The following is a 13,332-nucleotide window of genomic DNA, read 5'->3' on the forward strand; positions in this document are numbered from 1 at the left end:
TTAAGTCGGGGTCTCCGGCTGACCCGCTCAAGCCAGCAATTTTTAGAGACTTGACACCCTCTAACCCAGTCTGGGATCTGATCAACATCTCGCTCTCGTCTGGCCTAGTACCTTTGAAATGGAAGCAGGTAGTAGTAATGCCCATTTTGAAGAAGCCATCTCCCGACCCTAGTAAACCAGAGAGTTATAGGCCGATCTCGCTTCTCCCGTGGCCAGCCAAAGTCGCCGAGGTGCATGTTAACACCGCCCTCTCTGACCATCTCTCGCGCACTAACGTTCTGGATGATACACAGAACAGCTTTCGAGCTGGCCACAGCATGGAGACAGCACTCCTGTTTATGGCTGAGCATCTGCGGGCGGTGCTCGACGCGGGTCAAACGGCGGCGCTTGTTTTATTAGACCTGAGCGCCGCCTTCGACACCGTCTCGCATGGGATCCTCCTGCAGCGCCTTGAGGAGGCAGGCGTGACTGGCACTGCACTGCAGTGGTTCCGATCATTTCTGGTGGATCGTTCTTTCTGTGTGGCTGCCCCGCCCCACCAGTCCAAATTCCATCCTCTCATGCTTGGGGTCCCGCAGGGGTCCTCGCTGAGTCCCACGTTGTTCAATCTATACGTGAGGCCGCTGGCTGAGGTTGTAAAGCACTGCGGTATGACCATGGTGTCATACGCGGATGATACTCAGATAGCGGTCACAATCAGCGGGGATTCCGGGGTGGAAGCCCCAAGATTCCGAGATGGACTGCGGGCGGTGGCCAGCTGGATGACGTCCAACTGTCTCCAACTGAATGCCAAAAAGACAGAGATTATGGTCTTTGGCAAACAGACGGAACTTTGGGGCGACACCTGGTGGCCCCCCGAGTTGGGCCCCACCCCTACTCCGGCTTCGGAGATTAAAAATCTGGGGGGATGGTTGGACCCTACTCTTAGTTTTGTTGGCCATACTAAAAGAACTGCGGCCTGCTGCTTCGGCATTCTGTGCAATTTGAGACCTGCACTCAAATTCTTTGACGCTGCGACCCGTCAACTTGTGGTTCAGGCGACGGTGTTGTCTCGGCTGGATTATGCCAGCTCCCTTTTTATAGGGTTAAATCAGGCCGAGCTCACCCGCCTCCAGCGAGTGCAAAATGCAGCCGCCAGAGCAGTAGTAGGCCTTCCTAGGGCTTGTTCTGTCTCTCACACCCTGCGTGCTCTCCATTGGCTACCCATCAGGCAGCGGATTTATTTTAAAGTGTTGTGTATGTCTTTTAAGATCTTAAAGGGTCCCTCTGCTCAGATACTTCACAATCTTCTGTGTTTCTACATTCCTGGGCGCTCTCTTCGCTCTTCGGACCGCGAATTAGCTGCAGTTCCTCGTTTCAAACGCAGCCGAGCTGGAGGACGCTCCTTTCGGGTGCGGGCGGCTGTGTTATGGAATGCCCTTCCATTTGAAATCCGGACCCTTGCCGACCTGCTTTCTTTCCGTAGAGTGGTCAAGACTCTTTTGTTCCTGTAGTGTTCCTTTTTAAACGCTTATTTCTTTCAGTTATGTTGTGTGGCCTCCTTGTCAGGCGCCGGGACGCTCCTTCGCTGGAGCAGCTGCGTGCATTATAAATGCCATTAACATAACATAACAAGATGAATCAGACTTTTATATTTTAATTGTATCGGAATAAGACCTAATGAAAATGATTTGTTATGTAACAATTAGAAAAGCAAGGCGCTGCTGAGAGTTGAACTTAGGATCTCCTGTTTACTAGACAGGCGCTTTAACCAGCTAACCGACAGCACCCACTTGATTCTTAATTTTGAAACACTTTTCTTTATGGTGTTCAAGAGAATATTGCTTTTTCACGTTCATATTCTTTTCTAAGTTCACACACTTCTCTACTCAAACACTTTAGATGAATGAAGACTCTTCACTTATACAAAAATACTTCTCTAATTTGAAGTTTACCCTATTCATATCGTTTTAAAATATACCTTGCTGACGAATGGATTAGTTGAATTCAACAATAGAGTGATCATTCACCTCTATCTTGTTCTTTGTCATTTTCTTTTCCCTATTTCAGTCAATGCATTCCTACAAAAATCTACACAATACCAAGCATTTTATTTAATTTTTAAGATAACTTATTCTAAAGTTCATAGAACCAGATGTTTATTCTTAAATTGTATTCAACACTTGTTTGATGAAAATTATTCGGAAAGCTTGGAGAAAACAGTTAGGTGCTGCTGAGATTTGAACTCAGGATTTCCTGTTTATGAGACAGGCACTTTAACCACTAAGCCACAGCACCAACGTTAATAGTAAAAATTGCATAAATAATTTATTGTTGATGATGAAAATGTGTTTCCTGCTATAAATTCTTCTTTATATGTATTGTAATCTTAAACACGAAAAGATACTCAATCACTACGCAAGGATTCATATGTTTTAATAAACAGGTACTCTTATAAAACCCAATTTCATTTCTTGAATTCTTTACAATTTTTTTTCATCAAGGTAATAATATTGCTCCAATCTAGGTAGACATTTCATCTACGTCTTTCTCATAGATATATATTTTTTTCATTTTGCAATAACAGTATTCATTCTATAATCTTGAAAATACTTGGGTTTTTATAAGGTTTAAGATGAGCTGTTCAACAGTAAGATGAATCAGACTTTTATATTTTAATTGTATCGGAATAAGACCTAATGAAAATGATTTGTCATATAACAATGAGAAAAGCAAGGCACTGCTGAGAGTTGAACTCAGGATCTCCTGTTTACTAGACAGGCACTTTAACCGGCTAAGCCACAGCACCCACCTGATTCTTAATTTTGAAACACTTTTCTTTATGGTGTTCAAGAGAATATTGCTTTTTCACTTTCATATTCTTTTCTAAGTTCACACACTTCTCTACTCAAACACTTATGAATGAAGACTCTTCACTTATTCAAAAACACCTCTCTAATTTGAAGTTTACCCTATTCATATCATTTTAAAATATACCTTGCTGAAGAATGGATTAGTTGAATTCAACAATAGAGTGATCATTCAGCTCTATCTTGTTCTTTGTCATTTTCTTTTCCCTATTTCAGTCAATGCATTCCTACAAAAATCTTCACAATACCAAGTATTTTATTTAATTTTTAAGATAACTTATTCTAAAGTTCATAGAACCAGATGTTTATACTTAAATTGTATTCAACACTTGTTTGATGAAAAATATTCGGAAAGCATGGAGAAAACAGTTAAATGCTGCTGAGATTTGAACTCAGGATTTCCTGTTTACAAGACAGGAGCTTCAACCACTAAGCCACAGCACCAACGGTAATAGTAAAAAATGCATAAATAATTTATTGTTGATGATGAAAATGTGTTTTCTGCTATAAATTCTTCTTTATATGTATTGTAATCTTAAACACGAAAAGATACTCAATCACTACGCAAGGATTAATATGTTTTAATAAACAGGTACTCTTATAAAACCCAATTTCATTTCTTGAATTCTTTACAACTTTTTTTTCATGAAGGTAATAATATAGCTCCGATCTAGGTAGACATTTCATCTACGTCTTTCTCATAGATAAGTATTTTTTTTTTCATTTTGCAATAACAGTATTCATTCTATAATCTTGAAAATACTTGGGTTTTTATAAGGTTAAAGATGATCTGTTCAACAGTAAGATGAATCAGACTTTTATATTTTAATTGTATTGGAATAAGACCTAATGAAAATGATTTGTTATATAACAATGAGAAAAGCAAGGCACTGCTGAGAGTTGAACTCAGGATCTCCTGTTTACTAGACAGGCGCTTTAACCAGCTAAGCCACAGCACCCACTTGATTCTTAAGTTTGAAACACTTTTCTTTATGGTGTTCAAGAGAATATTGCTTTTTCACTTTCATATTCTTTTCTAAGTTCACACACTTCTCTACTCAAACATTTAAGATGAATGAAGACTCTTCACTTATTCAAAAACACCTCTCTAATTTGAAGTTTACCCTATTCATATCATTTTAAAATATACCTTGCTGAAGAATGGATTAGTTGAATTCAACAATAGAGTGATCACTCACCTCTATCTTGTTCTTTGTCATTTTCTTTTCCCTATTTCAGTCAATGCCTTCCTACAAAAATCTTCACAATACCAAGCATTTTATTTAATTTTTAAGATAACTTATTCTAAAGTTCATAGAACCAGATGTTTATTCTTAAATTGTATTCAACATTTGTTTGATGAAAATTATTCGGAAAGCATGGAGAAAACAGTTAGGTGCTGCTGAGATTTGAACTCAGGATTTCCTGTTTACGAGACAGGCGCTTTAACCACTAAGCCACAGCACCAAAGTTAATAGTAAGAAATGCATAAATAATTTATTGTTGATGATGAAAATGTGTTTCCTGCTACAAATTCTTCTTTATATGTATTGTAATCTTAAACACGAAGATACTCAATCACTATGCAAGTATTAATATGTTTTAATAAACAGGTACTCCTATTGAAGGACTGGGTTAATTTAAGACCCAGCGGTGCCAGGGATAACACCTGAAACCTTCGTGGGTAACCTGTTCCGGCGTACAAATGACAGAGACACGGGACACTTCCTTCGGCGTCAAAGATTCGAGGTTTATGTTTGTTTGTTTGTAAAAGGTTTTATTCGACACTTTGTCATAAAGCCAAACACACATATAATACACATAATTATCATTAAAAATTTGTTACAATTGATAAAACATTACAATCATTCATAATGTGCAAAAATGCAAGTAGGTGCAAAATGCATAAGGTAGGTCCAGGGCCATCATTACATGAAAAAATTTGTAAAGTGATTCATTGCTCATGTGTTTAAAAGAGAATATACATACCGGGTTTTTTACTAGACCAAGTCAAATATTAAGAACAATTATATACAATTATAAATAGTTAAAAAGCCAGAGGATAAAAACAGTTTTTTCCTACATTAACATTCCAAGTTTCTTTCTAATTATACAAACACCGAGGAGATACCTACTCAAGCCAAATACTATTAGCCTACTGTTCGAGGATCTAAGTATACGCTCTGCCTCTTTGTATGAACGTATCCCCAAGTTTTTACAAAGGGGTATAATCCATTTCTTGCGAGATAATACATTTAACGGGCAAAAAAAGAGGATATGAGCCTCGTCTTCTTTCAGTTTTAATTCACAAGAGTTACAAAATGGATCTTTACTTGCCCCTCCCCACCGGCAAGTATTTGAGTTTATCTGTATGACCCCGTATCTAAATTGGAGGTAAACAGATTTGGCCAGGGGTGGCTCAATTTCATCCATAAAATGTTCAAACGAGGGGTGATCCTTAAATTGCACGAATGTGTGCGTTAAAGTACCAGTGGCACGTTCGTATACATGAGTGTTCACATAATTCTAGTAGGCAAATTTTACTTGGTTCTTACAGATGTTTGGCGAGGTGATTGACGTAGCTGGTGTTTCCCAGAAGTGTGATAGACCTATTTTTATGAACCAATAGGATACATGTCTCAGCCACTTAATTGAGTTAAAAGAGTCCAGCTCCCTAACTTCCAATAAACCTGCTCTATAATCAGCAAGTTCCGGAGTAGACCATAATCTCACCCAATAAAGCAATGGCCGTAACCAACATAAGAAGTCTGTACGTTTTACACTGATGTCTAGATAGACCGGCACTAAGGGTGTTCTTACAGGCAGTCTTAGTAGACGTCTAAAAACATGTTTTAGTCAACATCAAATGTTTTTTTAGAGTAAGGCCCCCAAATCTCAGCCCCGTACAAGGCGGCAGATTGAGCTTTTGCTTTGAACACTTCAATCGCAGGGGTTATGGCTTTAGATGTACTGCCACCATGAATCTTTAGAATGGGGAGTGAGTTCTGTTTTAGTGTTAACCTGCTTTTGACAAGTTGATTTGTCCAAGACATTCTGCTGTCTAGCCTAATACCAAGATAATCAAAAGAATCTACATACTCAAGTTTGGTATTGTTTAGGGCCAGATTCTTCTTAAATGATTTGGAGGGATTAATGGCCATATATTTGGTTTTAGATGAGTTAATTTCTAACCCCTTCATCACACAATAGCTGTTAAATTTATTTATTAGATTTTGCAAGCCTTTAGGTGTTTGGGATATTAGGATGGTGTCATCCGCAAATAGCAATGCTGTAACTGCCTCATTGCACAGTTTAGGTGAATCATGATTGCATTGGGCTAGATAGTGGGGAATATCGTTTACAAACAGGGAAAAGAGGGTTGGGGCCAGTACACACCCTTGTCTTACCCCCCTTTTCACTGGGATGGGTCGGGTAAGTTCTCCGTTTCTTCCCACCTTACTTTAGCAAAGTTATCAGTATGCAGTTTTATAAGATTAACCAACAGTTCGTCCGGGACGCTCATCTTCCTTAAACATTCCCATAGTAAGTGGCGGGGAACAAGATCAAACGCTGAACGTAGGTCCATGAATGCAACATATATGCTACACTTCTTTATCTTAATATATTTCCAGCATATGCACATGAATCTGTACACTTGATCCACAGTGCTAGTCTTGGATCTGAAACCTGCTTGGAATTTAGAGAGGATTTCAGATTCATCAATCCAGATTAAAAGCCGATTTGAAATATGTCTGGCAAAATTTTTTTGTAAAATATTGATTCAACTAATTGGTCTGTAATTGCCCGGGTTGTAGCGATCCCCTTTTTTTAAAATGGTTACTATTTCTGCCCCTTTCCACATTTCAGGGATCGGGGTTCCCAGTAAGATTGAGTTACACAAATAATTTATGTAGGGGCACCATACCTCAATATTATGGGTGAATAAATCACCAGGTAATTTGTCCGGACCTGGAGCTTTACCTGCCTTTATTGCTTTTATTGCACACAGAGTTTCTTTAATGCTGAATTGCACAGGATTAATACACTGGGTAGAAAAACCGGGGTCATTATACTCAGCAGGTGACCCTACCTGATCATACAAAACCACAAAATGGTCAAACCAGACCTTTTCGTCCAAAAAGAAATCCCTATTGGAGCTGCCTGATTTATTGTTTTTGGCTATCAAATTCCAGAAGGTGCATTGGTCGTGTCTCCTGGCGGCACTCAAGAGATCTTCCCAGATTCGTTCATCCCATTCCCTTTTTGCATTTTGCAAAAGGCTTTTATATACTTTTCTACATTCTCTTACCCTCAACTGGTCTTTAGATTTCACGGCAATAATTAGATTAGTTTTGGCTAGGTGACACTGTTTGTTGTACCATGGCGTCTCTAGTTCCAATTGCCTATTTGTGTTAACTTTTTTATTTGTACAACTTTTACTCAGGAGGGGAGTTAGTGATTCCACTAGGTGATAATGCATTTTCAGGACCTCATAGGATCCCAACCTTAGGTTTTCGTATTGGGGGATGATATCTGAGAAGGTATTATAAATCCCCAAGAGCGTCTCTTCTTTTGCTAGGTTTATTTACTGCAGGGAACACAGAAGTCACAGGAAGTACAACACGTGTAGGTTCGAGGAGACTGCTTCAACTTGTATCTGTGGATCGCTCCTTTTATACAGTTTTCTCTCATAGGTTAACATGGTACACAAAGGATTACAACTTGGTTCCCATCGTAAAGACCATAAGGGGTCGCTTTCATGTATTCAGGGCCCGGAACATAAGTACAGTAACATTTGGTAGTTCCCAACTGTAAAAGCACATCTTCTCACCATTAGTACATTCCAATCAGCAGTAAACAGATCGAGGATAAGGCGAAAAACAGGTGCAGAGGAAGACAGGAATGAAGAGGGTAGTAAAAGGGGAGGTACTTGGAAACACGAGTTGCAGGAATCAAAAGGACGTGCCTAATGAGATGCACAACTGAGACAATAGTCCGGCACGGCAAGATGAGCCTCGAGCGGGGCCAGCTGCCTTGCAGTGTCATCCCCCTCATCATAAAAGACACTTTCAAAGGAAATGTGTCTTCCGCAGGAGTTTGGGAATCCCAGGGTCGCGAAGCGGACAGCGTCCGTTCGCTGGCTACTTGAGGGCAAGAAACAAAATGGATGCCGTATCTAAGATGGAACCCGTGGGTTCAGATGAAGAAACCCACGAAACAAACGAACGGTTTAGGCTAGCACAGCGAAAACGCGTACACCCACTAAACTCGTCATTTGCGGTTCATAGATACCAGACTCGGCCATATTCGTGCGAGTCGAAAACACCACTTACGATCGTCACGGAACCTCACTATAAAACCCAATTTCATTTCTTGAATTCTTTAAAAAAAAAAATTATGAAGGTATTAATATTGCTCAAATCTAGGTAGAAATTTCATCTACGTCTTTCTCATAGATATGTATTTTTTTCATTTTGCAATAACAGTATTCATTCTATAATCTTGAAAATACTTCTGTTTTTATAAGGTTTAAGATGATCTGTTCAACAGTAAGATGAATCAGACTTTTATATTTTAATTGTATCGGAATAAGACCTAATGAAAATGATTTGTTATATAACAATGAGAAAATCAAGGCGCTGCTGAGATTTGAACTCAGGATCTCCTTTTTACTAAACAGGTGCTTTAACCAGCTAAGCCACAGCACCCACTTGATTCTTTATTTTGAAACACTTTTCTTTATGGTGTTCAAGAGAATATTGCTTTTTCACTTTCATATTCTTTTCTAAGTTCACACACTTCTCTACTCAAACATTTAAGATGAATGAAGACTCTTCACTTATTCAAAAACACCTCTCTAATTTGAAGTTTACCCTATTCATATCATTTTAAAATATACCTTGCTGAAGAATGGATTAGTTGAATTCAACAATAGAGTGATCACTCACCTCTATCTTGTTCTTTGTCATTTTCTTTTCCCTACTTCAGTCAATGCATTCCTACAAAAATCTTCACAATACCAAGCATTTTATTTAATTTTTAAGATAACTTATTCTAAAGTTCATAGAACCAGATGTTTATTCTTAAATTGTATTCAACATTTGTTTGATGAAAATTATTCGGAAAGCATGGAGAAAACATTTGGTGCTGCTGAGATTTTAACTCAGGATTTACTGTTTACGAGACAGGCGCTTTAACCACTAAGCCACAGCACCAACGTTAATAGTAAGAAATGCATAAATAATTTATTGTTGATGATGAAAATGTGTTTCCTGCTATAAATTCTTCTTTATATGTATTGTAATCTTAAACACGAAAAGATACTCAATCACTACGCAAGTATTAATATGTTTTAATAAACAGGTACTCCTATAAAACCCAATTTCATTTCTTGAATTCTTTAAAAAAAAAAATTATGAAGGTATTAATATTGCTCAAATCTAGGTAGAAATTTCATCTACGTCTTTCTCATAGATATGTATTTTTTTCATTTTGCAATAACAGTATTCATTCTATAATCTTGAAAATACTTCTGTTTTTATAAGGTTTAAGATGATCTGTTCAACAGTAAGATGAATCAGACTTTTATATTTTAATTGTATCGGAATAAGACCTAATGAAAATGATTTGTTACATAACAATGAGAAAAGCAAGGCGCTGCTGAGATTTGAACTCAGGATCTCCTTTTTACTAAACAGGTGCTTTAACCAGCTAAGCCACAGCACCCAATTGATTCTTTATTTGGAAACACTTTTCCTTATGGTGTTCAAGAGAATATTGCTTTTTCACTTTCATATTCTTTTCTAAGTTCACACACTTCTCTACTCAAACACTTGAGACAAATGAAGACTCTTCACTCATTCAAAAACACCTCTCTAATTTGAAGTTTACCCTATTCATATCATTTTAAAATATACCTTGCTGAAGAATGGATTAGTTGAATTCAACAATAGAGTGATCATTCACCTCTATCATTTTCTTTGTCATTTTCTTTTCCCTATTTCAGTCAATGCATTCCTACAAAAATCTTCACAATACCAAGCATTTTATTTAATTTTTAAGATAACTTATTCTAAAGTTCATAGAACCAGATGTTTATTCTTAAATTGTATTCAACACTTGTTTGATGAAAATTATTCGGAAAGCAAGGAGAAAACAGTTGGGTGATGCTGTTATTTGAACTCATGATTTCCTGTTTACGAGACAGGCGCTTTAACCACTAAGCCACAGCACCAACGTTAATAGTACAAAATGCATAAATAATTCATTGTTGATGATGAAAATGTGTTTTCTGCTATGAATTCTTCTTTATATGTATTGTAATCTTAAACACGAAAAGATACTCAATCACTACGCAAGGATTGATATGTTTTAATAAACAGGTACTCTTATAAAACCCAATTTCATTTCTTGAATTCTTTACAATTTTTTTTTCATGAAGGTAATAATATTGCTCCAATCTAGGTAGACATTTCATCTACGTCTTTCTCATAGATAAGTATTTTTTTCTTTTTGCAATAACAGTATTCATTCTATGATCTTGAAAATACTTGGGTTTTTATAAGGTTAAAGATGATCTGTTCAACAGTAAGATGAATCAGACTTTTATATTTTAATTGTATCGGAATAAGACCTAATGAAAATGATTTGTTATATAACAATGAGAAAAGCAAGGCACTGCTGAGAGTTGATCTCAGGATCTCCTGTTTACTAGACAGGCGCTTTAACCAGCTAAGCCACAGCACCCACTTGATTCTTAAATTTGAAACGCTTTTCTTTATGATGTTCAAGAGAATATTGCTTTTTCACTTTCATATTCTTTTCTAAGTTCACACACTTCTCTACTCAAACACTTAAGATGAATGAAGACTCTTGACTTATTCAAAAACACCTCTCTAATTTGAAGTTTACCCTATTCATATCATTTTAAAATATACCTTGCTGAAGAATGGATTAGTTGAATTCAACAATAGAGTGATCATTCACCTCTATCTTGTTCTTTGTCATTTTCTTTTCCCTATTTCAGTCAATGCATTCCTACAAAAATCTTCACAATACCAAGCATTTTATTTAATTTTTAAGATAACTCATTCTAAAGTTCATAGAACCAGATGTTTATTCTTAAATTGTATTAAACATTTGTTTGATGAAAATTATTCGGAAAGCATGGAGAAAACAGTTAGGTGCTGCTGAGATTTGAACTCAGGATTTCCTGTTTACGAGACAGGCGCTTTAACCACTAAGCCACAGCACCAACGTTGATAGTAAGAAATGCATAAATAATTTATTGTTGATGATGAAAATGTGTTTCCTGCTATAAATTCTTCTTTATATGTATTGTAATCTTAAACACGAAAAGATACTCAATCACTACGCAAGTATTAATATGTTTTAATAAACAGGTACTCTTATAAAACCCAATTTCATTTCTTGAATTCTTTACAATTTATTTCATGAAGGTAATAATATTGCTCCAATCTAGGTAGACATTTCATCTACGTCTTTCTCATAGATATGTATTTTTGTCATTTTGCAATAACAGTATTCATTCTATAATCTTGAAAATACTTGGGTTTTTATGATGTTAAAGATGATCTGTTCAACAGTAAGATGAATCAGACTTTTATATTTTAATTGTATCGGAATAAGACCTAATAAAAATGATTTGTTATATAACAATGAGAAAAGCAATGCACTGCTGAGAGTTGAACTCAGGATCTCCTGTTTACTAGACAGGCGCTTTAACCAGCTAAGCCTCAGCACCCACTTGATTCTTAACTTTGAAACACTTTTCTTTATGGTGTTCAAGAGAATATTGCTTTTTCACTTTCATATTCTTTTCTAAGTTCACACACTTCTCTACTCAAACACTTAAGATGAATGAAGACTCTTCACTTATTCAAAAACACCTCTCTAATTTGAAGTTTACCCTATTCATATCATTTTAAAATATACCTTGCTGAAGAATAGATTAGTTGAATTCAACAATACAGTGATCATTCACCTCTATCTTGTTCTTTGTCATTTTCTTTTCCCTATTTCAGTCAATGCATTCCTACAAAAATCTTCACAATACCAAGCATTTTATTTAATTTTTAAGATAACTTATTCTAAAGTTCATAGAACCAGATGTTTATACTTAAATTGTATTCAACACTTGTTTGATGAAAATTATTCAGAAAGCATGGAGAAAACAGTTAGGTGCTGCTGAGATTTGAACTCAGGATTTCCTGTTTACGAGACAGGCGCTTTAACCACTAAGCCACAGCACCAACGTTAATAGTAAGAAATGCATAAATAATTCATTGTTGATGATGAAAATGTGTTTCCTGCTATAAATTCTTCTTTATATGTATTGTAATCTTAAACACGAAAACATACTCAATCACTACGCAAGTATTAATATGTTTTAATAAACAGGTACTCTTATAAAACCCAATTTCATTTCTTGAATTCTTTACAATTTATTTCATGAAGGTAATAATATTGCTCCAATCTAGGTATACATTTCATCTACGTCTTTCTCATAGATATGTATTTTTGTCATTTTGCAATAACAGTATTCATTCTATAATCTTGAAAATACTTGGGTTTTTATGAGGTTAAAGATGATCTGTTCAACAGTAAGATGAATCAGACTTTTATATTTTAATTGTATCGGAATAAGACCTAATGAAAATGATTTGTTATATAACAATGAGAAAAGCAAGGCGCTGCTGAGATTTGAACTCAGGATCTCTTGTTTACTAGACTGGTGCTTTAACCAGCTAAGCCACAGCACCCACTTGATTCTTAAATTTGAAACACTTTTCTTTATGGTGTTCAAGAGAATATTGCTTTTTCACTTTTATATTCTTTTCTAAGTTCACACACTTCTCTACTCAAACACTTAAGATGAATGAAGACTCTTCACTTATTCAAAAACACCTCTCTAATTTGAAGTTTACCCTATTCATATCATTTTAAAATATACCTTGCTGAAGAATGGATTAGTTGAATTCAACAATAGAGTGAACATTCACCTCTATCTTGTTCTTTGTCATTTTCTTATCCCTATTTCAGTCAATGCATTCCTAAAAAAATCTTAACAATACCAAGCATTTTATTTAATTTTTAAGATAACTTATTCTAAAGTTCATAGAACCAGATGTTTATTCTTAAATTGTATTCAACATTTGTTTGATGAAAATTATTCAGAAAGCATGGAGAAAACAGTTAGGTACTGCTGAGATTTGAACTCAGGATTTCCTGTTTACGAGACAGGCGCTTTAACCACTAAGCCACAGCGCCAACGTTAATAGTAAGAAATGCATACATAATTTATTGTTGATGATGAAAATGTGTTTCCTGCTATAAATTCTTCTTTATATGTATTGTAATCTTAAACACGAAAACATACTCAATCACTACGCAAGTATTAATATGTTTTAATAAACAGGTACTCTTATAAAACTCAATTTCATTTCTTGAATCCTTTAAAAAA

General features: G+C 36.0%; 8 non-coding genes across 8 annotated transcripts; all 8 read right to left on the reverse strand.

The window, feature by feature from the left end:
* Positions 1-2,204: 2,204 nt before the first annotated feature.
* TRNAM-CAU (transfer RNA methionine (anticodon CAU)) lies at positions 2,205-2,277 on the reverse strand. Its single transcript has one exon. It is a non-coding gene; the product is annotated as a tRNA-Met (tRNA).
* A 437-nt stretch (positions 2,278-2,714) lies between these two features.
* On the reverse strand, positions 2,715-2,788 carry TRNAT-AGU (transfer RNA threonine (anticodon AGU)). Its single transcript has one exon. It is a non-coding gene; the product is annotated as a tRNA-Thr (tRNA).
* A 432-nt stretch (positions 2,789-3,220) lies between these two features.
* TRNAT-UGU (transfer RNA threonine (anticodon UGU)) lies at positions 3,221-3,293 on the reverse strand. The gene has a single exon. It is a non-coding gene; the product is annotated as a tRNA-Thr (tRNA).
* A 441-nt stretch (positions 3,294-3,734) lies between these two features.
* On the reverse strand, positions 3,735-3,808 carry TRNAT-AGU (transfer RNA threonine (anticodon AGU)). The gene has a single exon. It is a non-coding gene; the product is annotated as a tRNA-Thr (tRNA).
* Positions 3,809-4,243: 435 nt separating this feature from the next.
* TRNAT-CGU (transfer RNA threonine (anticodon CGU)) lies at positions 4,244-4,316 on the reverse strand. Its single transcript has one exon. It is a non-coding gene; the product is annotated as a tRNA-Thr (tRNA).
* Positions 4,317-11,030: 6,714 nt separating this feature from the next.
* TRNAT-CGU (transfer RNA threonine (anticodon CGU)) lies at positions 11,031-11,103 on the reverse strand. Its single transcript has one exon. It is a non-coding gene; the product is annotated as a tRNA-Thr (tRNA).
* Positions 11,104-12,048: 945 nt separating this feature from the next.
* On the reverse strand, positions 12,049-12,121 carry TRNAT-CGU (transfer RNA threonine (anticodon CGU)). The gene has a single exon. It is a non-coding gene; the product is annotated as a tRNA-Thr (tRNA).
* A 945-nt stretch (positions 12,122-13,066) lies between these two features.
* On the reverse strand, positions 13,067-13,139 carry TRNAT-CGU (transfer RNA threonine (anticodon CGU)). The gene has a single exon. It is a non-coding gene; the product is annotated as a tRNA-Thr (tRNA).
* Between the last annotated feature and the right edge of the window lie 193 nt (positions 13,140-13,332).

The sequence above is a fragment of the Lissotriton vulgaris genome, chromosome 12 (genome assembly GCF_964263255.1).
Source record: "Lissotriton vulgaris chromosome 12, aLisVul1.2, whole genome shotgun sequence".
Taxonomy (NCBI): Eukaryota; Metazoa; Chordata; class Amphibia; order Caudata; family Salamandridae; genus Lissotriton; species Lissotriton vulgaris.